This window comes from Brassica napus, chromosome C6, assembly GCF_020379485.1.
Source record: "Brassica napus cultivar Da-Ae chromosome C6, Da-Ae, whole genome shotgun sequence".
Taxonomy (NCBI): domain Eukaryota; kingdom Viridiplantae; phylum Streptophyta; class Magnoliopsida; order Brassicales; family Brassicaceae; genus Brassica; species Brassica napus.
In genome coordinates, this window is record NC_063449.1 from 29,194,354 (window position 1) to 29,211,898 (window position 17,545).

At 31.9% G+C, this 17,545-nt stretch overlaps 2 long non-coding RNA genes across 2 annotated transcripts; both read right to left on the reverse strand.

Moving 5' to 3' along the window:
• Window positions 1-877: 877 nt before the first annotated feature.
• Window positions 878-4,071, reverse strand: LOC111199483. The gene is made up of 3 exons (XR_007324789.1): window positions 3,913-4,071; window positions 1,246-3,772; window positions 878-1,105 (listed from the first exon to the last, which is right to left on the reverse strand). It is a non-coding gene; the product is annotated as an uncharacterized LOC111199483 (long non-coding RNA).
• Window positions 4,072-11,644: 7,573 nt separating this feature from the next.
• Window positions 11,645-17,320, reverse strand: LOC106345553. Its single transcript, XR_001270336.3, has 2 exons — window positions 11,962-17,320; window positions 11,645-11,889 (listed from the first exon to the last, which is right to left on the reverse strand). It is a non-coding gene; the product is annotated as an uncharacterized LOC106345553 (long non-coding RNA).
• Window positions 17,321-17,545: the final 225 nt, after the last annotated feature.

The window sequence follows — 17,545 nt, forward strand, 5'->3', positions numbered from 1 at the left end:
TCGTAGGAGTTTGTATATTTTTAATAATTGAATAAATATGCCATGTCATGTTTTGTGATATGCTGGTCAATTTCAGTTATCGTCAAAAGATGATTTTGGTATTAAACCCTTCTAGCACACTCAAAAACCATCGAATTCCAAGAAACCACATCATCAACTTCCATATCTTGTAACATAGTACTTGCAGTTTTAAAGTCTCTGCGTTTAGCATACATAGCAATCACTGCACTTTGAACAAATATATTGGTCTTAAAAACACTCTTAATTATGAAGCCATACGTAAGTTTCTGGAATTCAACATGCGCATCACTCTCTATTGAGCCAATAACTTAATAACGCATAATATATTTTTAATTGATATTAGATATTTTATACAAATTAATTGGTATTAGACATTTTTATGAATTTTGTACTATACTTTTACATTTTCATCATCTATAATATTGAAAAAGTTATTTTTTTATTATGATCGACATATCTAACTTATATGGCATATATGCTGAAATTTACGGTTTATAATTCATGTCTTTTTTGATGCATCTAGCGGTTGATTCTGACGATTCCATAAAGAATGCATTTAATGCTATATTAGATTATCACACTAATAGATTCGGGTTTGAAATATTTTTTGACTAATATTTTGGGTAGGTAGACGTCGGTTACCGGACTAACGTGCTAACTGTCGGGACTTAGATCCAAACAAGTTAAAGAGCAAAAATAATAATTTAAAGAGTCTGAAAAACGAATTTACGTCATGTTGTGCTTCAAATATGACATTGCCACTAACATACCATTACTTACTAGTTGTTTATAATTCATGTTTTGTTATGATGTCCAATAGCTGAAAATCAGAATTCACGTTCTAAGAAAATTGCGATATTCTTTTTCACACATTCTTATTTAAACGTATTTGATGATAGTTTATTAGTAACAAATAAAAATTAAGTTTTACAAATATAAGTGCAGACGCACATTGTGTGTAAGCACCTGCCATGTCCATTATACTTGGCTACACACTGATCATTACATGGTTTAGCTTGGCAATCTACTGATCCTTTAGAATAATCAGTACACATTTCTTGTCCTTGTGACTCCATCACCGTCCCTAAAAATAAATATTGAAAACATGTATTACCATCATCTTTATTTTGTTATATGTTAAAAAGGTCATGAAGATATTAAACATTGTCAAATCAAAGATAAAACGTAGAAATAATCTTTACTATAGTTAAGTGTAAAACAAACCTAAAACAAGAACAACCATGAAAATAGCAAGAATTGTGGTTTTAGCCATTTTTGATGATGCAACAAAAAGCGAAAACTTTAAAATAAAGAACAGTGATGAGGTTGTATTGCATCCATGAATATCTTATATATAACAAATTAGATTTGTAGATATTTTTCAAAAGTACCACAAATTGAAAAACATAGAAAGAAATCGAGAGTAAACATATAATAAACAAGATGACTCATACAAACAAATCATGAAAAACAAATAGGAAAAATATCTTGAAATTAATTAAAACTGATAGATTTTATAGTAAGGTAAGTCAATATGTATTCATTATCAGTTGAATTTAAATTCTAATTTCCAAGTTTAATAGAAGTGGTATAAAAGATTAGATTGTCGGTTTAAATAGGATGCTCTAGATAGAAATAACCAATTTGTTAAACTATAGAAATTAATAGAAGTTTGACTAAAAAGAATGTCTTTATTGTTATTTTTTTTGCCTTCTATACACATATTCTTATGTCAGTTACTGTGATAATATTAGCCATTCACCATTTAAAATGAAAAGCATCTAATTTGAAAACTAATTTATTCAACAACCAAGTTAGAATTTGAATCAAAACTTTCTATCTATTATGTGAGGGTCATTTTAATTACACAACCTTACTAGCATATTACCAAGATAAGGTGTCATAATAATAAAACTTACCCTTACTGACGTGGCACTAACACACGATTTTTCAAAATATAATATATTTTCTAGAGAAATTCCAAGTATTGCCATTAAGAATATTATATTCTACAACCCAATAACATATATTATACCCTCAGTTCGAAACTACGCCAGACGTTAGCGCGTAATCAATAAATCGGAGATTATACGAAGATTAGTCGGAGAGTTATTTTAGGGTTTCTAAATAAGTATATGATCATATATTAAATAAATTTAAGTATCACGTCATGGAAGCATGGTGTAGTGGTCTTTGTTGAGCTTAATTACCCTACCCAACACGGGTTCGACTGTAACATTGAACATTTTGGACAATATTTTTATAATTAGATTAAATGAAATGGTAATTGACAAAATTGCCCTCGTCTTCCACCTTCTTCCTGCGAAATCTGCAGCTGTTTTCTAATTATTTTTTTTTTTTGCGATTTCAGTCTTTTTCATATTAATTTTGTAAGTTTTGGTCTAAATAATACAAATCAATGACTTAGAATGTGATGTCAAGTTTAAAATCTATAAAGCAATGAACTTATAAGTTTTGGCGATTAACTGAGCAAATAATATCAAATCGCGGCGGTGACCAGCCGACTCACGATTTTCCGGTGAGTACGCGGCCGCGGAGAACGCGTTTTAGAACATGGATTATACCAAACAGTTATGATATTAGTTTCATTTGACAGCTGATTTTAAATTAAAATTCCTAAATTTCACAGATATAACATAAAAGTTGGAAAAAAAATTTAACAAAAAAAAAAAGATTGTTGATTTAACTAGGATGGTTCAAGAACGAGGTTGTTTGATCTACACTGCTTTACATCTCTAGCAAACTCAACAACCATCGAATTCCAAGAAACCACATCATCAACTTCCATATCTTGTAAAATAGTACTTGCAGTTTTAAAGTCTATGCATTTAGCATACATAGCAATCACAGCACTTTGAACAAATATATTTGTCTTAAAACCACTCTTAATTATGAAGCCATACGTAAGTTTCTTGAAGCAACATCTGCATCACTCTCTATTGAGCCAATAACTTAATAACGCATAAGATATTTTTAATTGATATTAGATATTTTATACAAATTAATTGGTATTAGACATTTTTATGAATTTTGTACTATACTTTTACATTTTCATCATCTATAATATTGAAAAAGTTATTTTTTTTAATTATGATCGACATATCTGACTTATATGGCATATATGCTGAAATTTGCGGTTTATAATTCATGTCTTTTTTGATGCATCTATCGGTTGATTCTGACGATTCCAGAATGAATGCACTTAAGGCTATATTAGATTATCACATTAATAGATTCGGGTTTGAAATATTTTTTGACTAATATTTAAGGTAGCTAGACGTCGGTTACCGGACTAACGTGCTAACTATCGGGACTTAGATCCAAACTGGTTAAACAGCAAAAAATTTAATTTAAAGAGTCTGAAAAACGAATTTACGTCATGTTGTGTTTCAAATATGACATTGCCACTAACATACCATTACTTACTAGTTGTTTATGATTCATGTTTTGTTATGATGTCCAAATAGCTGAAATCAGAATTCACGTTCTAAGAAAATTGCGATATTCTTTTTCACACATTTTTATTTAAATATATTTGATGATAGTTTATTAGTAACAAATAAAAATTAAGTTTTACAAATATAAGTGCAGACGCACATTGTGTGTAAGCACCTGCCATGTCCATTATACTTGGCTACACACTGATCATTACATGGTTTAGCTTGGCAATCTACTGATCCTTTAGAATAATCAGTACACATTTCTTGTCCTTGTGACTCCATCACCGTCCCTAAAAATAAATATTGAAAACATGTATTACCATCATCTTTATTTTGTTATATGTTAAAAAGGTCATGAAGAAATTAAACATTGTCAAATCAAAGATAAAACGTAGAAATAATCTTTACTATAATTAAGTGTAAAAAAAACCTAAAACAAGAACAACCATGAAAATAGCAAGAATTGTGGTTTTAGCCATTTTTGATGATGCAACAAAAAGCGAAAAGTTTAAAATAAAGAACAGTGATGAGTTTAAAATAACCGCATGACGGTTTACGCTTGGTTCGCAAGGAAAGATAAATGTCAAGTTTCCGCGGATAAATACGAAATGTTGAAGATAATTATGAAGATCGGAAAAAATGGAATATTTCAATTTTTATGCTATGACGGCTTAAGGGCAGAAGAGGAAAAGCGTAAACCGACTTAGGAGCCAGTATATAAGGAGTCCTAGGCGAGAGGCATGGGGGAGTATTTTTTCGGAGAAAACTTAGCACTTAGAGCGATTTAGGCATATTTCCGTTTTTGTTATTTTGAGCTGCGACCCAATTAGGTTTAGCCGTCTTAGGGTTGCTAGAACTAGGAATCTCGCTGACAGCTCTCGCGCCCAGGCTTATACCTTGTTGTAACGTTCAAACACGGATTCAGAATAAGATCTATTTTGCTCTCTTTTTACGATTTTTGTATTTTGTCGTTGATATCTCGTGTTCTGATTGCTTAGTGCGTGGTATTAACAGATCTCCGGGACCTCTTGGAAATTAGGGTTTTCCTAGTTTCCTAATTTAAACGGAAATCGACAGTGCGAATTTTATATATCCCCAAATCGCCAAGCCGCATCTGTAAACAAAGTAACTGCATCATTCAAGTCCTAGCAGTTGAGTTTTCTGTGGTTGTGCGTCCTGCCATTCTCGAGCTAGGCCGATGGCTTTAACGATTATGTCTGATGGGGAGAGATCCCGGTTCTCAAAAACCAACGAGTTTCTTGCTGTCCAAACGCACCAGCATACCCAAGCAAAATGATTCACAGAGACACCAGTAGGGGAGAGGCAGATGAGGTTCGATGAACCCTTCAGGGCTTGTTCAAAAGATGATACCGCTAATGGTAGTCTAATGGTTGTGTAAAGAGTTGTTTTTTGATAATCTAAACTAATAGCAAGATTATTTTTTAAATAAGAAAGCTCACTTTTTTTAACCAACAAAAAATTTAGTAAGCTCACTTCGGACTTATGAGAAATTATGGATCTAAGATCCGAAACTTCCATAGTAATAAAAATCATTGTAATTTAGATTTTTATTAGTGCCATGCATACAGTCTGCGGCAAAATAATTTTCCCAAGGACAGGGCTATTGGATCATCCAAACTTGTATAGCATTGAATCTCTATATTCATAGTGACATTGCAATTTTATTGCTTGTATTGATTATGATGAACACATCTGAATATGGCACATATGCTAAAATTTGCAGTCTATAGTTCATATTATGATGTTAAATAACTGAAATTAGAATTCACATTTGCATTAAATTTGGATTATAATTTTTCAGTCCATTTTATTAAAAGAGTAGTATATTTTATGATAACATAAATAACAAATAAAAACTAAGTTTTACATTTGAAAGTGCAGCCACAGATTTTGGTTCCATTAAAACACTTGCCAGATCCTTTCCACTTGTCAGTACACCGATCAGCACAATGTTTGGGATCACAAATTCCTGATTCAACAAAATATTCATGACACAATTCTTGTCCTTGTGACTCCATCGTCACCGTTCCTAAATAAGTATTTAAATATATATATTAGTATCATTTTTTTTGGTGTAATATATATATATATATATATTAGTATCATCTCCATTATTTTGTTATAAATCAGAAAGGTTATAAACAAATAAACATTACGAAGCAAAGGAGAAAAATATAAAAATACTGAAGTGTAGAACAAACCTAAAACAAGAACAATCATGAAAATAGCAAGAATAGTTGGTTTAGCCATTTCAAATGATACAACAAGAATGAAAAAAATAAAGAACTGATGTAGTTGCTTTGTATTCGTAAATATCTTAGACATAACAAATAAGATGTATAAATATATATACAAAGTACCGCAAATATTACAAGTAGAAAAAGGAGAATCAACGTTTTTGGTTTTAATTAATTAGAGTCAACTTGTAATTAATTAGATACATGAAACAAAAAAAAAGTCATAACCTAGTAAGGAAAAATATCTTGAATTAACTAAAAATAAAATAAATAAATAAGAACTTAATAAAAAATATTCTTTCCGTTTCATTTTTTTTTTTTGACAGCAAACAATGCACAGACTCATATTGACTCTGTGAACCAACTTGGAAACTCTGCATCCATGTGTACGACGAAAGACGGTTGATGCCGGGCACTACGTGCTAAGCTGTCCGCCTTTTGGTTCGCCGTCCTTGGTACATGAACGATGTCTGAGTTATGGAAGCTTCTTCTCAAAAGCTTGATGTCTTCTAAATAGGCTCCAAATGCAGGTCATTCCTCAGGTTCCGAAACCATCTTCACCAACTGAGAACAATCTGTTGCAAACGTAACCTGAAATTGTCTTAAATTTCTCATGCATTCCATTGCCCAAATCAATGCCTCCACCTCCGAGTGAAGAGGTGATAGACATGCACAAACATTTCGTGCCCCTAACAAACCATCAAAGCCTGGTAAAGTACTAAACCATCCTTGCCCTGAGAACACATCCTTATCTTTCCAAGAACCATCTATAAAACACCATCGTCCTGTATTCGTTTGGATGGAACTATTCTGTGTAACTGGTGCCACTCTCTGATTCCTTAAAACCTGAGCCTCAGCCCAAAGTTTTGATTCCAGTACAGCCAGATTAAGTGTATCTCTCGTATCAACATCAATATTACTAAACACCTTCTTATTCCGACTTTTCCAAATATACCATAAGATCCATGCAAACTGATGGTCATCCATCTTTGGATTAACTCTCCAGAAAAGATGATCCATATTCGCAAAGAAAGAGTCTAGAGGGAAATTATTCGGATTCGAGGGTATCTTAGATAAGGCCCACACCTGTCGTGCTGGAGGACAATCAAAAAACACATGATTTATCGATTCCTCCTGATCACCACAACGTGAGCAAAATATATCTCCATGTATTCCTCTTGCATTTAGGTTCTTCATAACCGCTATACATCCTGAAAGTAGTTGCCATGAGAAATGCCTTATCTTCGGAGGACACTTCAATTTCCAGCAATAGGCTTTAAGAACATCAACTGTGGGTCCATAAAAATCTGGTGGTTTTTCCTTATCTGGATAGACTCTTTCCACTTGATACCCAGATTGGACCGTATATTTTCCATTGTTAGTAAAATGCCATCCAAGCCTATCATCCATCTGATTTGTACTCAAGGGTATACTTGTATTGATCTTAATATCCTCCGGGGAAACCAAAGTGCTTATAGCCTGTAAATTCCATGTACGAGATGCCGAATGTATTAAGGAATCCACGGTGAGATCCGGGTAACAGTGATTAGGGTTTTTATTTGCTTGTCTCGGGCGAGTGAATGGGAGCCAGATTCCATACAGATATAGATGACCCTGTCCCCACCCGTTTAATTAATCCTTTACAAACCAGAGATCTAGCAGAAGTAATACTCCTCCAGCCATATGACGGGGAGTACAAGCGGATCGGTTCCAGGGGTGAAGCATTCCTATAGTACCGACCTTTAAAAACTCGAGAAAATAGAGTATTCGGTTTCTCGATCAAACGCCACAATTGCTTACCAAGCATCGCCGTATTAAAATCAGTGAGATCCTTAAAACCAAGGCCACCATTATCTTTATGGACACATAATTTATCCCATGATTTCCAATGCATACCTTTCGTGCCTCCACCTGGGCTCCACCAGAACTGAGCTACGGCACTTGTGAGCTTCTTCACAGTGGCCTTTGGTAATCTAAATACAGACATCACATGATTTGGTAGAGCCGTAACCACTGATTTTATAATCACCTCTTTTCCTCCTTTCGTGAAAAAACGAAAAGTCCATCCATTCACTCTATTGTTCAATCTCTCTTGTACAAACCCAAACACTTGTACCTTAGATCCTCCAAGACTCTCCGGTAACCCTAAATAAGATCCCATTCCACCTATCTTCTGAATCCCCAAGATATCTCTCAATTCTTGTCGACAAGATTCTTCAATCTTATGTCCGAATTGAATTGAAGATTTCTGGAAATGGATTTGTTGCCCTGAGACCGTCTCATATTCCTTAAGAATCCTAAGAATAGTCTGGCACTCTTCCTTTTTTGCCTTACAAAAGAAAAGACTATCATCTGCAAACAATAAATGAGAAACTGCTAGGCAAGCTCTCGCTACCTTTAGTCCCGTTAACTGTTTCAGACGTTCCGCCTTTTTTATGTTTGCAATTAGTGCCTCCGTGCACATAATAAAAAGGTAAGGAGATAAAGGATCCCCTTGACGTAATCCCCGCTAGGGAATTATCAGTCCTCGTGGCTGTCCATTAATAAGAACCCTGTATTGAACCGAAGATATACATTCTCTCATTAATTTAATCCAATGCGGATCAAAACCCATTTTGTAAAGAAGAGCCTCAATAAAATCTCATTCTATCCGATCATAAGCCTTGCTCATCTCCGTTTTTATCGCCATAAACTTGTTCTGACAAGATTTATTTGTCCTTAGTCCATGAAACATTTCCTGGGCGATAAGAATATTATCCGAATCTTCCTACCACAAAAGCCGATTGAGTTTCCGATATTAGCCGTGGGAGACAAATTTTCAGCCGTTGACACAAAACTTTCGATATGATCTTGTAACCAACATTACATAAACTTATCGGTCTCAAGAATAGTTGTTTCATATTAAGTGTTGTTTTAATTTTGAAAATTTATTTCATTATACGTGTTGTTCTACATTTTCAATATATATTAAATAAAAATTCCAGCTTTATCTTTATTTTAATCTATTAATTAAAAAAATCAAATATATATAGATATATATTAAATGGGGTAATTTTTTTTTTAAATTCGTATGAAAACAATTTAGACGACACTTATATTAAAAAGATGAAGTAATTAATAGCATTTTATTATTAACATGCATTAAACAGATTTTGAAAAATCTTTGAAGTATAAAACAGGAAAGATATTAAAGTTTTAATAATGCAAAACTTTAAACGATAACTGATATTGTTAGAATCTTATTTATTAAATGTGAAAATATGCATGTTAATATAGTCATTCACAATTGATTTTAAATTAAAATAGAATTTCAAAATTAAAAACATATAATATCAAAGTATTGATAGTGTTTTTAACCAAAAAAAAAATAGAAAAGATTGTTGATTTGACTAGGATGGTTTAAGAATAAGGTGCACAGTCCGTACTTGAGGGTAGAGGTGGGCGTTCGGGTACCCGTTTGGGTTCGGATCGGGTATTTTGGATTTTCGGATATTTCGGTATAGAGGTGTAGAACCCGTTCGGGTATTCTGAACTTCGGGTCGGGTTCAGGTATTTTTAGTTCGGATTCGGTTATTTCGGATCGGGTTCGGATATTTAGATTTTGAAAAAAATATATTAAAATTTTCATTTCTCAAATTTCTTGTATTTAAAAAAATAACGTTCACTTAACTATTTTTTATTTTTAATAGATTGAATGGTTAATAGATAACATTTTGAAACTAAAAAGACATTAATTTGGTTATTGTTTTTAAATTTTGAATGTATCTTTTTGTTAATTTTGAAATAAAAAGTTTGACATGCATTTTAAGTGAGTAGCAACTCATTTTTTGTGTAATTGTATGTATATCATATGAACTTAAAGTATGTGTAGTATCAATATAAATATTTTATATAAAATAAGAGATGTAAACTAGAAATATAAGGTTAATTATACATATGTTCGGTTATCTTCGGATATCTATTCGGGTTCGGATATTACCCGTTCGAGTTCGGATATCTAATCTCTCCTAGTTCAATATCCGTTCGGATATTTTGCTACTTCGGTTCGGATTTAGGTTCGAGTTTTTCGGATCGGATTCGGGTGCGGCTTCGGATATCGGGTAAAGTGCCCACCCCTACTTGAGGGCATTAATATAGTTCTTAAATTTATGGTTACATTTTTATAATTTACTAGGGTCGGCCCGCCCTACGGGCGGGATATACTTTACTTGTGATCTAATTTATTATTTTTTGTATGATTTTATAATTTGTGTTTTAGATTTGCATTTGTAAGATATATGTATAATACACTACAAAAAATCATATTATATCACATAAATAGTATCAAAAAACAAATGATATATTAATCTTTGTTAAGCAAGTAAAGATCAATTAAAAGATATATTGTTTTTTCATATACGTGTAAAAATATGCAGTGTGCTCTAAATTTTAAACAATTTTAATTTTTACTATTGTTTCTGTTGTTCTTATTAAAAATCAAACGTTTGATAATTTAATAAAAAAATTTTATTTTTTCATTAATATAATTATTTTACATTTTTAGTGTTTTTTATATTTTTATTATAAAAGTAAGTAAAGTAAAAATATTTGTCACTACAGTTGAAATTCAATACATAAATTATGAATTATTTTTCATTCTTATATATTTGTTTTGAATGTGTTGGTACTTTTTATACATTTTAAAACCTATTGTTTTAGATAATGGGAAAAATGAATCAATTTACAATTTGTTTTCTAAAGTTAGTTAAATAACATAACAATCTAAAATTGATTATTTTACTATACACACATTTTATTAAAACTTTTATTAAAATGAAAAGAAAAAAAATAAAAAATATTTTAAATTTCTTATACATGTTTAAAAATATTTAGTGGCATAGAACATAATTTCATTGTTATTTGAGATTTTTTAAAAAATTTAACAATTGGAGTTAATGTGACGTACTCTGTAAGATATATAGTCTTTGATAAGATGATTTGTGGAGGTCAATATTGGCCAACTTATTAAATGCATATTTAGAAATTTCTATAAACTATTTGCAACATGAAAGACAACTTTTGGCTTAAACGGTCCTTATTTCAAGGCCTTGCTTCCATGACTTGATCCCGAAACAGAACAATTTACGTTTTCTCTGCAGAATAGACTATCATAATCCGCCTGGTTTGTCGCCACCAGTTTCTTGCGAGACTGTTAGCATGTGAGACTGTTATTTTAGTAACCTCTGTCATAGGATTGATGATCTCAGCTGAGACATGAGCTATTTTTTTGCCTTATCTTGCAAGAATCCACTTCGCTTGTAAATAACCGGAGAAAGGCCTAAGCCATCTAATCCATTGCCTGAAACTATTTATTGAGATCTTTATTGGATTAAACTAAAATTTGCAAGCGGCAATAATGAGGTGTCGTCGACTTGAAAGAAATTATCTTGTTGTGTAATTGACTTGAAAAACAATCATCTTGGCATGTTTATGTTTAAACTTAAAAGAAATTTAAAAAATCTGAGTTAAAATAAATGATTAAGTTTAACTATAAAATGGAATTAAAAACGGGAAAGCAGTGAGTGGATATCATCGTTTTTATTGGTAGGAAATGACCCAATAATTGTGATATCACTGTTATTTTAGCATTTTCTCTGGTTCATTTTTTAGCATTTTCGCTGAGAACAACTACTACCGGAGTGTGGGTGGATATCATCGTTTTTATTGGTAGGAAATGACCCAATAATTGTGATATCACTGTTTTGCATTGTTTTGTGATAATAATGTGTGAGGGACGCTTCATGAAGAATGTGTGAGGAACGTTTCATCAGAAGCTCAAATTTTAGGATATTGAATACAAACTTTGCCATTTTATTGTTTTCTGTTCTGAATTTTTATCAGTCGAATACAATAGATAATCTAAGATTCATTTGAAATCATCAGATTTACTCACCAAACCAATAGTCTCTACACGTTCAAGTGAAACCACAACATCACAAAAGAACTTCATTTATTTAGCAAGTGAGAATAAGAATTTTTTTGTAGCTAAACAAACAGAGAACAACCTGCTTGGAAAGTCGAGACCGTTGCCGCAGAGCTGCCTAGACATGAAATTTATTTGATATGGAGGGATCAAGTTTAGCTTTATATCAATCTCATCCTATATGTATCTACAAAAGTTTCAAAGTTAGAATAAAAAAACAAAAGACTATTTTCAAGATGTGATCACCCACTTACACTACCTTAAATAACTCATTTCTGGAGACATGTATTGTATAGCAACGCCGCCTACTGAATCAATCCTTACAGCATACGCCACTTCGTATAAACCCGCAAGCTCCCCACAGCGTTTACATTCCTGGCACAATTTCTCGAGACTCCATTGTTGATGTCGGCGATGGAAGAGGAGTATGAACCCTAGACTCGTTGTGACCGTGGAAGACGATAAGCGTTAGGTCACTTTTGGGCTCGAACGCGGTGTAATCATAAAGCCCAGGTACGAAGCCCACAAATGTTAGCGCAAGATTAAATGAAACGCGACGTTTTAGAAAGAGGGGAACGTGTTGATTTCTCCTTGCACGACTTAATGATGTGGCTGAATCATAGGAGAGAAACAAACAATACTTTATATATATAGATATTATCTCATGTACACATATTATTTTATATAACTATTATTAATGCTTCGTTAATTAATTATACATGTAAAGCAAATCAAACTAGTTATATGTATATTTATATAATTATTTTATACATGATTATATGTATTAAAAACACGGTCATAGTTAATGTTCAACGGAAGATAACTATTGCTAATCTTAATTGACAATGTGAAAAAATCACTAATTAATTAGAGTCAACTTGTAATTAATTAGATACATGAAACAAAAAGTCATAACCTAAACAAGAGAAATATCTTGAATTAACTAAAAAGAAAAAAAATAAGAAATTAATAAAACATACTCTTTCCGTTTCATATTAAATGTTGTTTTACTTAAAAAAATTTATTTCATTATACTTGTTGTTTTACATATTCAATGTATACATAAAATATAAATTCCAGCTTTACCTTTATTTTTAATCTAATTAAAAAATCAAATATATATATTAAATGGGGTAAAATTTGTATTAATTTTTAGCTCGTATGCAAACAATTTAGACGACACTTATATGAAACAAATGGAGTAGTCTATTATCAACAAGTATTAAATATATTTTGAAAAATCTTTGAAGTTTAAAACATGAATGATATTGGAAGCTTTAATAGTGAAAACTTAAAACGATAACTGATATTTTTAGAATCTTATTTAATAAATGTGAAAATATGCAAGTTAATATAGTCATTCACAATTGATTTTAAATTAAAATTTCTAAATTTAGCAGATATTATATAAAATTATAGATAGTTTTTTTAGCAAAAAAAATAAATGATTGTTGATTTAACTAGGATGGTTTAAGAACGAGGGGCACATTCATTAATATAGTTCGTAAATCTATGGTTACATTTTCATAATCTATATTCTCTCATGTACACATATCATATATTATGTTTATATAATTATTATGAATGCTTCGTTAATTAATTATACATGTAAAGCAAATCAAAATAGTTACATGATTATGTGTATAAAAACACGGTGATAGTTACTGTTCAACAGAAGAAAACTATTGCTGATCTTAATTGACTATGTGAAAAATCACTAAATCATTTTAACTTATTTCACTACGAGAAAACACATATATAAGAAAGACGGTTTTCGTGGTTATTTCGTCGTAAAAGAGAGTTTACGACGAAATAACTACGAAGGCCATTTCCTCGTTAAACGTTCATCGTAAAGTTACGAGGAAAGGTTTCATTGTAAAGTAGTGTCAATAATTTCGTCGTAAAAGCCACGTAAACTGTTTCCTCGTAAAAGCTACGTAAACATTTTCCTCGTAAAGTACACGTAAACTGTTTCCTCGTGAAGTACACATAAAGCTTTTCCTCGTAAAGTAGACGCTTGATTTCATCGTTCTTTACACGTAATATTTACGACGAATCTGCGTGTATTTCGTAGTAAATTCCTCGCTAACAATTTTTCAATTTTCTCGTTAATTAGACGTAATTTAGCTACAAATTTGTTTCGATTTTTTATTTTTTACAAAAAAAATATAATCAAATATATTTTAAAATTTATTACAAAAAAATAAATCAATTCAAAAATATTTTATAAATATTTAAGTTTCAAATTTGTAATACAATAAAAAGAAGAAAAAAAAATTAAAGGTTGTTGTTTTGCATCTCCTGGAAGAAGTCTCGACTCTTCTTCTCTACTTCTTCCTCATCCTTCTGTGTACGGGGTGGCTCTGGAATGGGATTTGTCTCCGCATCTCCGTCAACATGGTCTTCAATTGAGGATTTCCAGCCGCTAGAACGTCCAGAAAGCCTCGACTGAACCCATACGAGCTGTGAACGCAGACCACGTTGAGTTCAACTCAGAACACAGCTGAGTGACTTCATCAGCCCATAAACCTATCTACAAATTATTAATTAACCATCTGAAAAGAAAACACATAGATTATTAATTAACATTTAAAAATCATCATCCTATATTATCAACAAATTCCATAAACCTATCTACAAATTCCCTACACTAACCACCTAATCAACACTAATTACCCTAAACTAACCACCTAAGCTAACCTAGAGAGGGGTACCTATAGGAGGAGGAGAGAAAGTGACTACGAAATGAGAAGTGAGATGGTTCGGGTATATATAGGGAATTATATTTCGTCGTAAAATCCTCGTAAAATTACGAGGAAGTAACAAGGCCCGCCTTTTCATTTTTAATTTTCGTCGTAAAATCCTCGTAAGTTTACGAGGAAATAACAAGACCGGTGTTTTTTTACGAGGAAGTAGCAAGGCCCGTATTTTCTTTTACGAGGAATATATGTAAATCCCTAATTCCCGAAACCCGAAACCCCCAATTGCCTTACACAAAATCAAATTATATTATTTAATTTTCATGATTAAACAAACTAAACACATGCATTTTTAATTTTCGTCGTAAAGTCCACGTAAATTTATGAGGCAATAACAAGACCCACATTTTTTTATTACCAGTAGTTTACGACGAAGTGTTTTTAAATTTTGTCGTGAAGACCTCTTTAATTTATGAGGAAATAACAAGGTCCATGTTTTTTTTTTACGAGGAAGTAGCAAGGCCCGTGTTTTCTTTTACGAGGAATATATGTAAATCCCTAAAACCCGAAACCCCAAACCCCCAATTGCCTTACACAAAATCAAATTATATGATTTAATTTTCATGATTAAACAAACTAAACACATGCATTTTTAATTTTCGTCGTCAAGTCCACGTAAATTTACGAGGAAATAACAAGGCCCGCATTTTCTTATTACGAGTAGTTTACGATGTAGTGTTTTTAAATTTCATCGTAAAGACCTCGTTAATTTATGATGAAATAACAAGGCCCTTGTTTTTTTTTACGAGGAAGTAGCAAGGTCCGTGTTTTCTTTTACGAGGACTTTACGAGGAAGATATGTAAATCCCTATAACCCGAAACCCCAAACCCCAAGTTCCTTAACTTATAATCTCAATCTTTTCTTTCCAAACCCCAAACCCCCCAATTGCCTTACACAAAATCAAATTATATAATTTAATTTTCATGATTAAACAAACTAAACACATGCATTAAGTCTGAAATTAAATCATATTAAAAAAATACATCATCATTCGGATACATCATTGACATTCTCGTCATCACTAGAAACTTCATAATTTTCATTAAACTCGTCTTCAACAGCTTCGTCTGTGGTATCGTCGGGATGATCTTCGTACTCACGATTATGCGGATCAATGAGAAGGATGTCATCAGTTTGTTGTTCAGGTTCCTGGACTTCATTGATGTGTTCTTCTTGCAAAGGCTGTTCTTCGCCACCGATTATTTGTCCACGAGGCGTAACTTTGATAACGGCTAACCAATTTATTCTCGATTCTCTCATCTGAGGATATGGAAGGAAGCCAACTTGGTCTGCTTGCGAAGCTAATATGAAACGCTCAAATTTGTTGTACCTTCGTCCACCACTGACATCAACTACACCGGATTTGGTAAACCGAACACCTCTGTTGACGACGGGGTCGAACCAGTCACATTTGAAGATGACTCATTTCAGCTTCAATAACCCTGAGAATTCCACACTGGTAGGTGAAATTTTACTAGGAATTTAAGAGGAAATATAGTTAGCTAGCCGAAACAAAAAAATGTGTTTTAAACTAAAAAGTTGGTGCACTCGAGATATCGACGCTAAATAGACGTAAAATATTTTGTCGTAAATTCCTCATTTTACGTCTACTTTACGACGAAACATTGTTTCCTCGTAAAATACAAGTTAAATTGCGTCGTTTTTACGACGAAACTTTATTGTCATTATTTTACGACAAAATTATGTTGATTTGTTTTTTTCCTCGTAAAGACGACGTAATTTTACGAGGACTTTTTTCTCCTTATTTTTCGTCGTTAAAATTGTGTTTTCTTGTAGTGTTTATAAATGACTTAAGTTGAACAATAGAATGAAAAAAAACAATGCAAAAAGTTCTTTATATGAAAATATACCAGCTGAGAAAAAATTCTATTTTGGAATGCATTAAGGATTATAACTTAGTGGTGGTAAATATTTTTTTCAGGAATTCCAAAATGATTCATATTCTTAGAAAATATTATTTCATCGTAGGAGTTTGTATATTTTTAATAATTGAATAAATATGCCATGTTATGTTTTGTGATATGCTGGTCAATTTCAGTTATCGTCAAAAGAGGATTTTGGTATTAAACCCTTCTCTAGCACACTCAACAACCATCGAATTCCAAGAAACCACATCATCAACTTCCATATCTTGTAACATAGTACTTGCAGTTTTAAAGTCTCTGCGTTTAGCATACATAGCAATCACTGCACTTTGAACAAATATATTGGTCTTAAAAACACTCTTAATTATGAAGCCATACGTAAGTTTCTCGAATTCAACATCTGCATCACTTTCTATTGAGCCAATAACTTAATAACGCATAAGATATTTTTAATTGATATTAGATATTTTACACAAATTAATTGTTATTAGACATTTTTATGAATTTTGTACTATACTTTTACATTTTCATCATCTATAATATTGAAAAAGTTAGTTTTTTCATTATGATCGACATATCTGACTTATATGGCATATATGATGAAATTTGCGGTTTATAATTCATGTCTTTTTTGATGCATCTAGCGGTTGATTCTGACGATTCCAGAATGAATGCACTTAATGCTATATTAGATTATCACATTAATAGATTCGGGTTTGACTAATATTTAGGGTAGCTAGACGTCGGTTACCGTACTAAAGTGCTAATTATCGGGACTTAGATCCAAACTGGTTAAACAGCAAAAAATTTAATTTAAAGAGTCTGAAAAACGAATTTACGTCATGTTGTGTTTCAAATATGACATTGCCACTAACATACCATTACTTACTAGTTGTTTATAATTCATGTTTTGTTATGATGTCCAAATAGCTGAAATCAGAATTCACGTTCTAAGAAAATTGCGATATTCTTTTTCACACATTTATATTTAAATATATTTGATGATAGTTTATTAGTAACAAATAAAAATTAAGTTTTACAAATATAAGTGCAGACGCACATTGTGTGTAAGCACCTGCCATGTCCATTATACTTGGCTACACACTGATCATTACATGGTTTAGCTTGGCAATCTACTGATCCTTTAGAATAATCAGTACACATTTCTTGTCCTTGTGACTCCATCACCGTCCCTAA